Consider the following 15,218-nt stretch of genomic DNA (forward strand, 5'->3'; position numbering starts at 1 on the left):
ACACACTGGCCAGAGTTCATTGCATGACCTGCTCCCCCTCAACGTTCCCCCTCGTCATCCCTGGTGCTGCAGTGCCCAGGGAGTCTCCTCCTTTTTGAGCACTGGGCTCAGTCACTAAGATCATCAGTCACTTTGGATAAGCAGCTCCCTCCTGCCGTCCCAGGCCGCATTCCACCCCAGGCTAGAGAAGGAACAGAACCCAGGAGTCAGGACTTCTCCTGGGAAACCATTCCCCATATCAAAGTCCCTAGGCATAGCAAGCCCAGGGACTTTCCCATCGATTTCCATGCTCAGCAGCTCATAGGGTCTTGCCCAGCTCAGAGACTCCCAGCCTGGGGAACAGCCTTCCACAAGGGAAGGGCTGGGAGTCCCATTACTGGGATTTTGCCAAACACACTGGAGACATCTCTGGAGAAGCCCCTCTCCAGTCTGAGAGCGAGGGGCTCCTGGGGGGTGGTTTGCAAATCCAATCTCCTTTGAGAGAGATTCTCTCCCCCTCTTTCTGCCCCTCCCCAGACAGACAAGGAATCCTAGTGCCACTCACTTGCTCTAGGTGATGGAGCGATGGATGGAGGATATTCAGTGTCGTCTCTCACCCTCCTCCTCATTCCCCAAGCCCAAGGCAGGCTGGAGGGCGGGGGGTGACCTGAGGAGTTATCCTGCCCAGCCAGCAGGCAGGGTGATGACACTGGGCGATCAACTCGCTGCGAAAACAAGAGTCTGTCTTATTGCCAAAGGACAGAGAAACTCAGCCTGCAGCAGGGGGTGCAGGACACTGCCTTGGGGGTGGGGGGGGTGTGACAGCATCTCCCAGCTCCTCACATCCTGGCACTTTACACACCTTCCTGGAGCCTCCCAGCCCCCTGGGCTGTAGGGGCTGCGACACCAACTCCACTGGTGAGAAACAGGCCTGGGGAGAGGAAGTTATTGGCTCAGGGTCACACCAAGTGTCAGAAGTATGGATTGGACCCAGCAGTCCTTATTTCCAGGACCCTTCACTAACCCCTGCTGCACACTCCCTCCCACTGCTGGCAATTACAACCAGGTCCTCATGGCCACTCCCCCTGCCTTTGAGAGGGAATGAGCTCTGCTGTAGTGATTGCACCAAGGTATTGGGAGTCAGGACTCCTGGGTTCCATTGCTGGTTTTCCTATTGACCTGTGGGACTTTGGGCAAACTGCTCCCCCCTCTAGGGCTCTGCCCCAGCAGTCAAATGGGGATTTCATACTTTCTCGCTTTTGGAAAGTGCTGGGAGAATCCCCCAGAAAAAGCTGCTCTGACAATGCTAAGCAGCATCTGACCATGAAAGTGGGAGCGCACTGCCCAGGAGGAGGAGTGTTTGGCTCTGGGGTTTCACTTCAGCCCAGTCTCTGGAGAGGGGCCCAGCCATGGAGTTTGGCTCAAGAAGACCAAGCCTCCAATTTGTTTAGGGCGTTTTGAATTCCAGTCCTCTGCTCCAAAGTGATTGGGGTCATCTGCAAATTTTAGAAGCCCTCTCCACTCTATATTCCAGATCCTTAATGAAAATACTGAATAGTACTGGACCCCAGACTGATCCCTGATGGACCCACTAGGTACACCCTCTCAGTTGGACAGCCAGACATGGAGAAGGACTCTTGGAATCTGGGCTTTCAACCAGCTCTACATACACATTCTACTAATTGCATCTAGACCCCATCTCCCTAGTTGGCTTGTGAGAATGTCCTATGGGACTGTGTCAAAAGCCTTATTAACACCAAGATACATCACATCTACTGTTTACCCAACTCCACCAGGCCCGTAACCCTGCCAAAGAAGGAGCTGGGATTCATTTGGAATGATTTCTTCTTGACAAATCCATGCTCACTAGTCCTAAGACCTAAATTATCCTGTAGGTGCTGACAAACTGATAGTTTAATAATGTGTTCCAGTATCTTTCCAGGTATGGAAGGGAGGCTGGCTAGTCTGTAAGTCCCAGGGTTCTCTTTGTTCCCCTTTTAAAGATAGGTCCTGTCTTCTTAATGGATGGGAAGATGTTCTTTTTCGGGGATCTCACATGAGAACTGGGGCACAGCACCTGGTTTGTTAAGGCTACAAAAATGGAGGCAGCAACCTCTTCTCTCCTCCTGGCAAAGATCCCCAGGTACCTAAAAGAGTGGGACTCACATCCCTGAATGGGCTTTAAAAAAGACAATGCTTAAAATTCAGCCTCGACCATTTCTGATTTCTGCAGAGTAGACGTTTTAGCAAAGTTTAGAATTCCTTGGTGCTCAACACTGTGAAACTCCCCTTTCTCCTCCACAAAGAGCTTTAAAGCCCTTTATCTCACCAAGGCTCACCACTGTTCAGAGTTCGAGAATTGTTCCTGTTCCCATTGCACAGATGGGGAGACTGAGGTACAGAGAAGGGGAGTGACCTACACAAGGGCCTACACAGCAAGGAGGTGACAGAGCCAGAAAGAGAAGCCACCAGTCCTGAATCCTGTTCTAACAGACAGCAAACCCCCCAGAGGCAGGGATAGAGCCCAGGAATCGAGATGGTGAGGAAATTTTATTGAAACTGTTTGTGTCAGAAAATCCCACTCAGACTAAACCAGTTTGTTTCTTGAAATCATAACAAGTGAGATGAAAATTCTTTGCAAAATTTGTTGTTGCAAAACAAAAGCATCTCCTGTTTGTCACGGTGTGTTAAATTGTCTCATTGCACACAAAGAGGAGACACTTAGATCTCAAAAATTAGATAAGATGCTTAAGTCTGAGATAAGTAGTTGCTGCTCTGAACAATTGCAAAATACAATACAAATAAAATAGACTATTTCAGCTATTCTATTATGTCATAATCTGATCGGAGTAAATATGATAGGACACCTCATCTTATGCACTGCTCCTAGTGACACTCTCCAGTGGGTCTCCATCCTCTACCCACTGTGAGGTAGGTAGAATTGGATCGTTATCCCTACTTGCAAGAGGGAGAAGCTAAGGCTGAGAAAGGAGAATTCACTTGTCTTACGTCACAGCCAGTCAATGGCAGAGATGGTAATAGGACCCAAGAGCCCTGACTTTCAAACTAACCATCGGATCTTGAATTTCATACATTGAATGACCTGAATAAAGTGCTCTCAAATGAGTTCCAGACCAGCAACAGTAATTATTCAGCGAGTATTTTAGGAGAACTGGAATGGTAGAGAGAATCCTGAACTGCTCAGAGACAATTAATGCAGAGAAGCAGCAAAATTTGTCAAACATATGACTGGTTATGACTTATTTACTTGGTCTTAAAAGAGAACAAGAGGGACCTGAGTCTTCTCCCTGTCAATAACCCCCTGTTCAACCAATCAGGGTGGAGACCAAGGGACGGGAGGCTGAGGGTTCTAACCAGAGAGCCGAAAGGATGGCCCAGGTCACCGGTGGGGATCACTGCCCGAGCACTATTTCAGCTCCACGTATTTGGGTGGACCTCCCACAATGGGAGCTGCCGAGCTCCTCCCATGACACACACACAAAGGTGGTGGGAGGGGAACAGGGGAAAGGACAAAAGACATAACAGAAAGGAGGGAGGGAGAAAAAGGTAAAACAAAAAGGACAAATTTCAATGTCCCATTGCATCCGAAGAAGTGAGCTGTAGCTCACGAAAGCTCATGCTGAAATAAATTTGTTAGTCTCTAAGGTGCCACAAGTACTCCTGTTCTTTTTTCTAATGTCCCCAGTGATTCTAAAGGACAAAATCCCAGGTGGGGAATAAAATTCGGCCACCTTAAGCTAGTGTTTTCCATGCCTAGAATTCAGCTGGTGCCAGATGCATCAGACTGAACAAGTTCCAAACCTCTCGGAGGCTCTTACCTGCTAAACAGTGATGTCCGTTTTCTAGTACAATCAGGAAAAAGAAAGGAGAAAACTCAAAAGAGGTTCCTCCTGGCACTCACGTACGTGAACCCTAATACTCTCTCAGTCCTCAAAGAGAGACCTCCAGAAGGAGACTTGCTGAAGCAAAGCCACAGGGCTCTCTGTGGTTTCCCTGGCCCTGTGTCCCTGTCTTGCCTGGCTGAGGTCAGCATCTCTCTGTGAGGTCACCACCTCTCTACCATCTTTGACCAATATGCTGAGGTCCTGAAAAAGGCCTTTGTGATGTCACCGACACACCCACTCCTCCCTTGCAGTGCTAATGTCCTGCTGCAGGCCAGACACTTTGGAGGTTTGAGCTACTCCTTGCGGATCACCCCACTCAAGTAGTGTTCATTCTTGGAAGCAAGCCGGCTAGACAGTAAAACATCAGAGGCTGCTTCCAATGCTACACTCAGTTTTTCAGAAATTAGTCGACTTTATGGCCAGAAGAGACCGTTAGAGCATCTAATCTGACCCCCTGCATATCACAGTAGCAACTTTTTGGGCAAACACATTCCGGAAAGGCATCTAGTCTTTATTAAATGACATCAAGAGATGCAGAATCCACCACTTTCCTTAGGAGCTTCTTCCTGTGGTCAATCATCTTCGCTCTTAAATATAAATTTGTCTCATTTCGCCTTCCAGATGTTAGGTTTTGTTATGCCTTTCTCTGCTGCATTATAGAGTCCTTTAATACCCAATATTTTCTCTCCGTTAAGGCACTTCAACACTTTAGTGAAGTCACCTTTCAATCTTCTTTTGATAAGCTAAACAGGTTGAGCTCTTTCAATAGCTCACTAGAAGGCATTTTTCTCCAGCCCTCAGAACATTTAAGCCAAAACTTAGGGGTTTTTTGTTTTTTGCACAAGAGAAGTCATGTTTCATTTCTAATGAGATTACAAACATAAAATGTTATTTGTTACTCAGATGTGGAATTGTGTAGCCGAAAAACTGCTTTTGACAAAAGGACCAAGGGCACAGAAAGGAAGTTTTCTTCTCTAGCCAAGGCTGGCTTGTATTAAGAGACTCTGCTAGAACTCTAAGACTGAATCTAATACGGCAGCCCTGCTGACTGAACCCTCCCATTCTCTCCAGACTGGGTCCAGCTCTGCTGGCAGCAGGACAAGATTCTCCCACTCATGTGGCTCAGCCCTGCCTGGTGAGTCGCCATCACCCGTCAGTCCCTGGCCTCCAAGGCTGTAAGCCACTGGGGACTGGGTGGGGCCCTGTGGGACAGGAGAGGCTCGCAGAAGGCAGTTGGAGGACTCCCCTGCGCTTCCCAAGAGTGATAGTACCGTATCCTAAGAACATAAGTCTGTCAAGAGGTAATGCTTGTCATTAATTAGCCTGGTTAAAGAGCTGGCTTGCAGCTGCTCCGGGGACAAGCTGCCTCCCTCCTGCTCATGAAGGTGAATTCATCTCCCCTCCTGGGAGAACATGTTTTCCCTCTCATTCCCCACCAGGCTCCTTACTGCCAGGCCAGCAAAAAACCATAGGATGGGATGGGGCCTCGGCCCCGCTCCAATCTCCTGAGTCTAATGCAGCTGCTCACCTTGTCCCCAATCAGCTGCTGGGCTTCCCCCAGGAGGGAGTAGGTGAGGACCAGCCCAGCCTGGCTGACACGCAGCAGGGGGTCGTGGATGGCCAGCACTGCCGTGTGGACGAAGAACCATCTCTGCCCCTCCGAGAAGAACTTGCCAAAGACTTAAAACCAACAGGACATGAGGCATTAGCACGTTGCCCAGAGCCAGGCTCCAAATCTTGGGGCTGGAACAACGTCTCCGTTTAGTGGCCCCAGGATGCAGCCATTGCAGGGGACCCAGTCACTCCCACGCCCTCAGTTGTTTCATGCCCTGGCAGAGTGTCCTTACCTCCAGCACCGTGGCTGTGTTCCTGTAGCCCACGAGGCTGCTGTCCTGGTGCCAGTCCCAGACCCACAGGTCTTCGGCTTCATGGATGGTCAGGCCTGGGACGGAGACACACACACATTTGTCATTCTGGTTATAGAGCACGTGTCCTTCCAATCCCAGTCCTCGCTGTGTGCCTGGCCCAACACAACGGCAGGGGGTGGTGTAGCATACAGAAAGAGATAGACACTCGTTCTCCAGCCGGGCTTGGTCTGAGAGAAATTGGCTGGGGTCCCAGTCTCACTCTTCTAGCGGGTGCCATTTCCCAGCTGGGTTCCTTACCCCTTTGGTGCAGCAGCAGCTCGTAGAGCTGGGAAACCACCTCCCTGGCCTGCCGGCTGATGTCCTTGGCTGGGTCACTGAGGGACAGGGCCAGCTCTGCCGCGTTGTGACCCATCCTGGGGAATTCCACTCAGTTCTAATGGATGGAAGAGGGAGAGGGGACTCCATCAGCATTTTCCTATCAGCTCCCAGCATCCTCCGGGCCAGGACTCTTCTTCCCCTCAGCCCCTCTGCAGGAGATGATAGATGATGGGAGCTAGACCCAAACCTTTAATTTCTTCTGTCCCCAAGGGAGTCTGGAGTACAGGGATGTGGGCAGGGCTCTCCAAGAGGACTTGCTTCCCCAGCTGCTCCAGGATGACAGGCATGAACCTGGAGCACGGTCCCCTTAAAAACCCAGAGTCACCACTTAACTAGGACAAGAAGAACTTGACTCAAGCCAGGCTCATTCTCTGCTCTCACTCCGCCTCCCCAAGAGGAACATTCCTAACCCACAGCCCCTGCAGCAGCAGATCCTACAGCCCATTGGAGCCAGTCCCTCTACACCTGGAGTCAGAAAGCTGAGGTCAGAGGTCACTTACGTCAAACTCAGGGGGGGTGATGGTGGATCTGAACAGGGCCGTGCTCCTAATAACCCTAGCTCTCTCTTGCGACACCCTGGACACGATCCAGTAGTTAATGTGCTGTGGCGAAAGGAGGCAGATCAGGATCAATGGGCAGGTGCACCTATTGTGGAAATGAGACACACATACCCCATCCCCACGGTGCTGAGACATTGTGCATTTGGTGGAACATCTGATTCACTGATTGCAGTGCTTTAGAAGGGGATTGTTGCCTACAGGACAATTCTTGAATCCTGTAGGTCAAGACTTGTCATTGTCCCTCTAGATTGGAACAACGTTCAGTGTCGGGGCTGGTCCCATCCTCCCTGCACTCCTGATTCCCGAACAATCCCCTGAGGAATCTCAGGGACCATCAGAAAGAAGGGCTGACTCTCTGGGGTTCTCCTGTTTCTCTAGGAACGAGTCTGTGACTCCTCTCTGAGGACCATCTTCTGGATCTCTCAGGAGGGGTTCAGACTCTCACTCCCCAAGCCAGCCGGAGCCCCGTGGTTAGTGCTCAACAGAACCAGGCACAGCTCTGGCTTGAAGTCCCAGCTCCTTCCTCTGTCCTTCAAGGAGGAAGGGCCTGACACTCCACTGCACTGACTACCCTGACGAAGGACACCCACTGGGGGCCCGGCTGGGAGGACAGACTGGAAAATGGATTTAAGAGTGAAGGTAAAATTGCCCCCACTCCTCTCATCGGGCTCACCTCCAAGATGTAGTGGAACCGGCCGGTGTCTGGGGACTCTGCCAGCAGGTTCCTCAGCATGGCGTCCAGGAGGTCAGGCAAAACCCTATGCAGATCCTGCAAAGCAAGGGAGAGCCATGGGTCAGACATAGGGAAACTGGGGCTACACCTGCCACAGGATGGGAAGCCCCTCTGGGAAGCACTGGTGAGATCCCCAAACACATATTCTGGCCTCTCTCATTCACATCCCACTGCAGGCAATTAGCAAGGATTCATGGCAGGATGACAGCTGGCTCTTCAGCTCTTCTGATTTTAGCATCATCTACCTGGACTTGGGTGGTGTCCTTCTCCGTGCGCACGGTGAAGACGGCGTGCAGGGCAGCTCGGAGGATGTGGGTCTCCAGCTCTGGCTCCAGGGCAGGTCTCATGGTGCTGGCAAGAGACAGGAGCCCAGTATTAGACTGTGCAGTGCGGGGGTGGGACTGGCACTAACACGAACATGAAACTGCAGGGAAATAGGCACAGGCTGGCAAGAATGGAAACTGAGGCACCGAGTCAGGGAATGAGAAGGCCAAGGTTTCCCAGACAGACAGTGACAGGGCAGGAATAATGACTTTTCCCTGGACCCTGATGCCCCTCCTGTATCTCATCCTGGGAGCGAGCCTCTCTCCAAAGCCATTGCAATGTTACTAGAGTGAAAAGAATAGCGCAGCCAGGAGAGAGTGAACCTTCCCCACACCTCTGCCAGAGCAGCCACCCTTGGGAGGTGACTTGGGAGTGGGAGAGGCAGTGACTCCCAGCCCTGGGCCTGAGCAGCACTGGGATTAGGGGAACCGGGCAACAGGATCTCAGTACCTGAGGTTGCTCACAGCAATCAGGGAGTTAGCGAGGAAGGCCCCGGGTGGAGAGTTATCAGGCAGTTCTTCAATGACCTCCTGTGAGACCCAAAAGAGACAAAGGAGCGTGTGAGATTCGGGCCTCACTGACACTTCCCAGTGCAGAGATTACACAGCCAGAGCCCCACACAGCCAGCAGGATCCCCCACCTGCCCCCCGCTCCTCCGATTCCTGTCCACTAGTGACCAATCTCTGAATTTCTCCCATCTCTTTTCCCCAGTCTTCAACCCCAGCAATCCCTGCCCTCAGCTGCCCCTCCAGCACCAGCCAACCCGTAACCATTGGCCCGGAGAGACCCCCTCCCATCCCATGTCTCTGTCCTCACTCCAGCTGCTGGGCGCCGTGTCTCGCTCACCACAATCCTCTCCACCTTGCAGCAGTGCGGCTCCAGTGTGTCCTGCCCTCTCTGCTGTGCAGCGAGACACACGGGGTGCATGGTGTGCAGGAACACGAGCTGCTGGGCCTCATCCTGCACCCACCAGGAGTGGGGTATGTGGAGTGTGTTATATCTTTGGGGGCAGCCAGTTTAGGAAGAAATCACTTGAGGCCAGAGAGCAGACAGCTAACAAAGCTACCATTTATTTACAGACACGAAGCTCAACTGACCAGCTCAAACTAGCTGGGCTATCCCCTAGTAATCTAACTCAGTTGCCATAGGAACAAAAACCATGACAACCAAATACACAACAGAGAGAGGTCTGGTTAGCCAGGGACCTCCCTGCCCCATCCACACCAGCTGCAGGGATCAGGCATGAATGGGGATAGTGAGGATACACCCACTGTGCAAAACACCCACCACTCCGACACAAGCAGGGTCAGGAACTGGGACAATGAGTGTGCGGGGAGAAGACCCCGGCTGGTGTGTGACAAACACCCCTACCTCCCAGGTCCCAGATCATGGAGGAGAAAGGTCCCCATTAGGGCTGGTGCATCATCAGGGACAAGACCCTCTGCAGGGAGTCAAGGGGCAGGGAAGGGGCAGGACAATCTCGGTTCCAGCACAGCTGGGGGAACGTTTGTACCTTTTCTCGACCCTGGAGCTGCTCTTGAAGGTTATTGAGAGCAGCCTCCTCTGTGGCTACATCCACCCATTCCTCCTCTTCGTCCTGTGAGTCCCTGGGGGTCCCTGCACCAGGGAGAGAAGGGGACAGGGTGACGCCTGCTGCCACTCGGGGGAAGGACAGTGGCATGGGGGGCAATGTGCCCCGTTCCCACCGCCGGACTCAGGGCAGATCGGGCCCCACACTCCCCCCTCTCAGTGATGCCTTCAGTCCTCAACTCCTTCAGGAGTCCATAGCAAACAGACACCCCCACATTGTCCTGAACTCCCTGGGAGGAGCCTCACCCCCGCCTTCCCCCCACACTGGAGCACAAAGAACCAAAGTGGCAGTATCTAGTGTCAGTGGGGTTCACATGGCCCAGGCCAGACCCCCGGATCAGGACCCTCCCCCATAGCACTGGTCGAGTGCCTGTGCCCAGGGCGTTCACAGCCCCCTCCTCACTCCTCCCTGAGCCCAGCCTGACTCCTCACCTGGAACAAACCAGCCGTGCTCATTGGCCTCGCTGCTGCCCAAGTCCCAGGTGCTGCTGCTGTCCCACGGGTAGCGGGCCGAGCTGTTAGTGCTGGGACAGGGATCCTCCACCTCCTGTCCTGGGGAGGCTGGAAGGTCCTCACTGACTGGGCAGGGTGATGCCTCCTGCTGGGAATCAGGGCTGGGGCCGGTGCTTCCCACACAACAAGCCCCAGAGCCACCCTGCCCGGCTGCCCTCCTGCGCTGGGTCCTGCCTGCCCAGCCGCATCCTGGGGCAGCTCCATTTCCGCCTGCCCTCTACCACCTCACCGTCTACTCCAGAAGTGGGTTTTCTTCACCAGAAGGCTGGGCACTTCCACCTCCTGACCCGGATGGGAGCTCCTTCCCTGCCAACACGGATGGAGAGGCCGCTCCGCTATTGGGGAAGATGGCAGCTGCTTCCCTCAGGCTCTGGGGCCACCTACAGAGCCTTCTTCCTGAACATCCTCAGGAGCCTGGCCATCCTGGAACCGAGCGGGGAGCAGACATGAGTCTGGGGTCAAGGCAGCCTCTCACTAACCAGCCTGCTCTTTGGTCCCTCCCCATCCCTGCCCCGGCCAGAGCAGCTCCTCCTCCACCCACAGGGGTGCAGGGGGTACAAGCTACACACACTTGCCAGAATTCATTGCATGATCTGCTCCCCCTCGTCATTACTGGGGCTGCTATGCCTGGGGACTTTCCTCCTTTTTGAGCACTGGGCTCAGTCACTAAGATCATCAGTCATTTTGTACAAGTAGCTCCCTCCTGCCATCCCAGGCCACATTCTCCCCCCAGCCTAGAGAAGGAACAGAATCCAGGAGTCAGGACTTCTCCTGGGAAACCATTCCCCACGTCAAAGTCCCTAGGCACAGCAAGCCCAGGGGCTTTCCCATTGATTTCCATGCTCAGCAGCTCATAGGTCTGGCCCAGCTCAGAGACTCTCAGCCTGAGGAAAAGCCTCCCACAAGGGAAGGGCTGGGAGTCCCATTGCTGAGATCTTGCCAAACACACTGGAGACAGCTCTGGAGAAGCCCCTCCCCAGTCTGAGAGCGAGGGATTCCTGGGGGCAGTTTGCAAATCCAATCTCCTTTGAGAGAGATTCTCTCCCCCTCTTTCTGCCCCTCCCCAGACAGACAAGGGATGCCATAGAGGAACCTTAGTGCCACTCACTTCCTCTAGGTGATGGAGCGATGGATGGAGGATGTTCAGTGTCGTCCCTCACCCTCCTCCTCACTCCCCAAGCCCAAGGCAGGCTGGAGGGCGGGGGTTGACCTGAGGAGTTATCCTGCCCAGCCAGCAGGCAGGGTGATGACACTGAGTGATCAACTCGCTGTGAAAACAAGAGTCTGTCTTATTGCCAAGGGACAGAGAAACTCAGTCTGCAGAGGGGGTGCAGGACACTGCCTTGGGGGGAGGCGTGACGGCATCTCCCGGCTCCTCACATCCTGGCACTTTACACACCTTCCTGGAGCCTCCCAGCCCCCTGGGCTGTAGGGGCTGCGACACCAACCCTATTGGTGAGAAACAGGCCTGGGGAGAGGAAGCTACTGGCTCAGGGTCACACCAAGTGTCAGAAGTATGGATTGGACCCAGCAGTCCTTATTTCCAGGACCCTTCACTAACCCCTGCTGCACACTCCCTCCCACTGCTGGCAATTACAACCAGGTCCTCATGGCCACTCCCCCTGCCTTTGAGGGGAATGAGCTCTGCTGTAGTGATTGCACCAAGGTATTGGGAGTCAGGACTCCTGGGTTCCATTGCTGGTTTTCCTATTGACTTGTGGGACTTTGGGCAAGTTGCTCCTCCCTCTAGGGCTCTGTCTCCAGCAGTCAAATGGAGATTTCATACTTTCTCGCTTTTGGAAAGTGCTGGGAGAATCCCCCAGAAAAAGCTGCTCTGACAACGCTAAGCAGCATCTGACCATGAAAGTGGGAGCGCACTGCCCAGGAGGAGGAGTGTTTGGCTCTGGGGTTTCACTTCAGCCCAGCCTCTGGAGAGGAGCCCAGCCATGGAGTTTGGCTCAAGAAGACCAAGCCTCTAATTGGCTTAGGGCGTTCTGAATTCCAGTCCTGTGCTCTAAAGTGCTTGGGGTCATCTGCAAATTTTAGAAGCCCTCTCAACTCCATTTTCCACATCCTTAATGAAAATATTGAATAGTACCGGACCCCGGACTGATCTCTGATGGACCCACTAGGTACACCCTCTCAGTTGGACAGCCAGACATGGAGAAGGACTCTTGGAATCTGGGCTTTCAATCAGCTCTGCATACACATTCTACTAATTGCATCTAGACCCCATCTCCCTAGTTGGCTTGTGAGAATGTCCTATGGGACTGTGTCAAAAGCCTTATTAACACCAAGATACATCACATCTACTGTTTACCCACCTCCACCAGCCCCTTAACCCTGCCAAAGAAGGAACTAGGATTGGCTTGGAATGATTTCTTCTTGACAAATCCATGCTCACTAGTCCTAAGAACCAAATTATTCCGTAGGTGCTGACAAATTGATTGTTTAATAATGTGTTCCAGTATCTTTCCAGGTATGGAAGGGAGGCTGGCTAGTCTGTAAGTCCCAGGGTTCTCTTTGTTCCCCTTTTAAAGATAGGTCCTGTTTTCTTTATGGATGGGAAGATGTTCTTTTTCAGGGATCTCAAACGAGAACTGGGACACAGCACCTGGTTTGTTAAGGCTACAAAAATGGAGGGAGCAACCTCTTCTCTCCTCCTGGCAAAGAACCCCAGGTACCTAAAAGAGTGGGGCTCACATCCCTGAATGGGCTTTAAAAAAGACAGTGGTTAAAATTTGGCCCTGACTGTTTCTGATTTTCGCAGACTAAATATTTTAGCAAAGTTTAGAATTTCTTGGTGCTCAACACCGTGAAAATCCCCTTTCTCCTTCACAAAGGGCTTTAACACCCCTTATCTCACCCAGGCTCACAATTGCCGAGAGTTTGAGAACTGTCCCTGTTCCCATTGATAGATGGGGAACCTGAGAAGGGAAGTGACCTACCCAAGGGCCTACACAGCAAGGAGGAGGTGGCAGAGCCAGAAAGAGAAGCCACCAGTCCTGACTCCTGTTCTAACAGACAGCAAACCCCCCAGAGGCAGGGATAGAGCCCAGGAATCGAGATGGTGGGGAAATTTCATTGAAACCGTTTGTGTCAGAAAACCCCACTCAGACTAAACCAGTTTGTTTCTTGAAATCATAAGAAGTGGGATGAAAATTCTTTGCAAAAATATGTTGTTCCAAAACAAAAGCATCTCCTGTTTGTCACAGTGTGTTAAATTGTCTTGTTGCACACAAAGAGGAGACACTTAGATCTCAAAAATTAGATAAGATGCTTCAGTCTGAGCTAAGTAGTTGCTGCTCTGAACAATTGCAAAATAATATAATACAAATAAAATAGACTATTTCAGCTATTCTATTACGTCATAATCTAATCGGAGTAAACGTGATAGGACACCTCATCTTATGCACTGCTCCTAGTGATACTCTCCAGTGGACCCTGTGACGAAGTGGGGGGTTTTCCTGGTTTTTCTGTGTTTTCTAGTGGGTTGCATGCAGAGGAAGGGGGACTCAGTGTCCCGAGGTGTTACTGGTTTAACGAGGTGAGGGGAGACGGAGTTTGTTGTTACAGAGGACCGGAGAGGGAACTTGGGACCCCAGCCGATGGCCTGGAGGATGGAGACCCCAGCGACTGGTGACCCAGAGACCCAGCTCAGGAGTCACAGCTGGTTCTGGCCAGAGAAGAACAAAGGGCTGTGAAGAGAGGACCCCGGTGACCTGACCAGCCAGTTCCAGCCAGAGGGGCCAGAGGAGGGCTGAGAGGAGAGGAGACCCAGGCCTTCCTGTTTACGACCTTGTTTACCTGGAGAGAAGACAATGGACAGAGGCGAGGCTTGGGACCGGGGATATCAGATGCCCAGCTGGGAAGCAGGAACGCTCTGGGCTGGAGAGGGGGAGCAGGCAGAGCCCAGCGGGATGCAGGGGAACTGGGATATGCTGTGCTGAGGGAGGCCAGGCTTGAGGCCCTGAGAGTTTCCTGTTCCGTGTTCAACTCTCAATAAACCCTCCTGTTTTACGCTGGCTGAGAGTCACTCTGGTCTAGAGAACAGGGCTGCATCAACCCCTTCGGGGGTGAGGAGGCCTGAGGGGTCCAGAGCACGTGGACTCCCTGAGGGGGCCCATGGCAAGAAACAGGTGTGCTAAGGCTCAGAGAGGTGCGGCTCCAGGAGGTGGAGGGGCCTGACCCTGAGAAGGAGTGGACCCCTGAGAAGGGCTGTCTCACGGAAAGGGGCACCCCCCACAGATCGCACGGGGCAGGGCCACGAGTGGGCACAATCTGTAAGTCCATGACAGATCCCCATCCTCCACCCAGAGAAGCAGCAAAATTTGTTGAACATATGACTGGTTATGACTTATTTACTTGGTTTTAAAAGAGAACAACTGGGACCTGAGTCTCTTCCCTGTCAATAACCCCCTGCTCAGCCAATCAGGATAGAGACCAAGGGGCGGGAGGCTGAGGGTTCTCACCAGAGAGCCCAAAGGATGGCCTAGGTCACCAGTGAGGATCACTGCCCAAGCACTATTTCAGCTCCACATATTTGGGTGGACCTCCCACAATGGGAGCTGCAGAGCACCCCCTCCACACACACACACACAACCCTCCTGGTGGTGGGAGGGGAACAGGAGAAAGGACAAAAGAAGCAAGAGATGAAGAGAAAGGAGGGAGGGAGAGATGGAGGAAAAGAGGAAACAAAAAGGACAAACCCTAATGTCCCCAGTGATTCTAAGGGACAAAATCCCAGGTGGGGAATAAAATTCTGCCTCCTTAAGCTCATGTTTTCCATGCCTAGAATTCAACTTTCACCAGATGGATCAGACTGAACAGGTTTCAAACCTTGAGGAGGCTCTTATTACCTTCTAAACAGGGATGTCTGTTTTCTAGTAAAATCACTAAAACGGAAGGAGAAAGCTCGAAAGAGGTTCCTCCTGGTGCTCATGTCTGTGAACCCGAATACTCTCTCAGTCCTCAAAGAGAGACTTCGAGATGGAGACTTGCTGAAGCAAGCCACAGGGGTCTTTAAGGTTTCCCTGTCCTGCCTGGCTGAGGTCAGCATCTCTCTGTGAGGTCACCACCTCCCCACCATCTTTGACCAATATGCCGAGGTCCTGAAAAAGGGCTTTGTGATGTCACTGACATACTCCTCCATTGCTGTGCTAATGTCCTGCCCCTAGCCAGGCACTTTGGAGGTTTGAGCTATTCCCTGTGGATCACTCCACTCAGGGAGCGTTCGTTCTAGGAAGCAAGCTGGCTAGACAGTAAGACATCAGACGCTGCTCCCAATGCTACACTCAGTTTTTCAGAAATGAGTAGACTCTATGGCCAGAAGAGACTGTTAGAGCATCTAATCTGACCCCCTGCATAT

The 15,218-nt window shown here is 52.5% G+C and overlaps 2 long non-coding RNA genes across 3 annotated transcripts in view; both read right to left on the reverse strand.

Annotated features, from left to right (window-relative positions):
• Positions 1–7,767, reverse strand: part of LOC116823546 (uncharacterized) — a 32,201-nt gene extending 24,434 nt beyond the window's left edge. For both annotated transcript variants that reach the window (XR_012654812.1, XR_004373445.2), the window contains exons 1-2: positions 7,669–7,767; positions 7,364–7,459 (exon numbers count right to left, since the gene is read on the reverse strand). This is a non-coding gene — a long non-coding RNA (uncharacterized LOC116823546). The remainder of the gene's footprint in view (positions 1–7,363; positions 7,460–7,668) is intronic.
• A 28-nt stretch (positions 7,768–7,795) lies between these two features.
• On the reverse strand, positions 7,796–8,803 carry LOC116823547 (uncharacterized). The gene is made up of 3 exons (XR_004373446.2): positions 8,609–8,803; positions 8,198–8,277; positions 7,796–7,847 (listed from the first exon to the last, which is right to left on the reverse strand). It is a non-coding gene; the product is annotated as an uncharacterized LOC116823547 (long non-coding RNA).
• Between the last annotated feature and the right edge of the window lie 6,415 nt (positions 8,804–15,218).

Source organism: Chelonoidis abingdonii, chromosome 24, assembly GCF_003597395.2.
Source record: "Chelonoidis abingdonii isolate Lonesome George chromosome 24, CheloAbing_2.0, whole genome shotgun sequence".
NCBI classification, from domain to species: domain Eukaryota; kingdom Metazoa; phylum Chordata; order Testudines; family Testudinidae; genus Chelonoidis; species Chelonoidis abingdonii.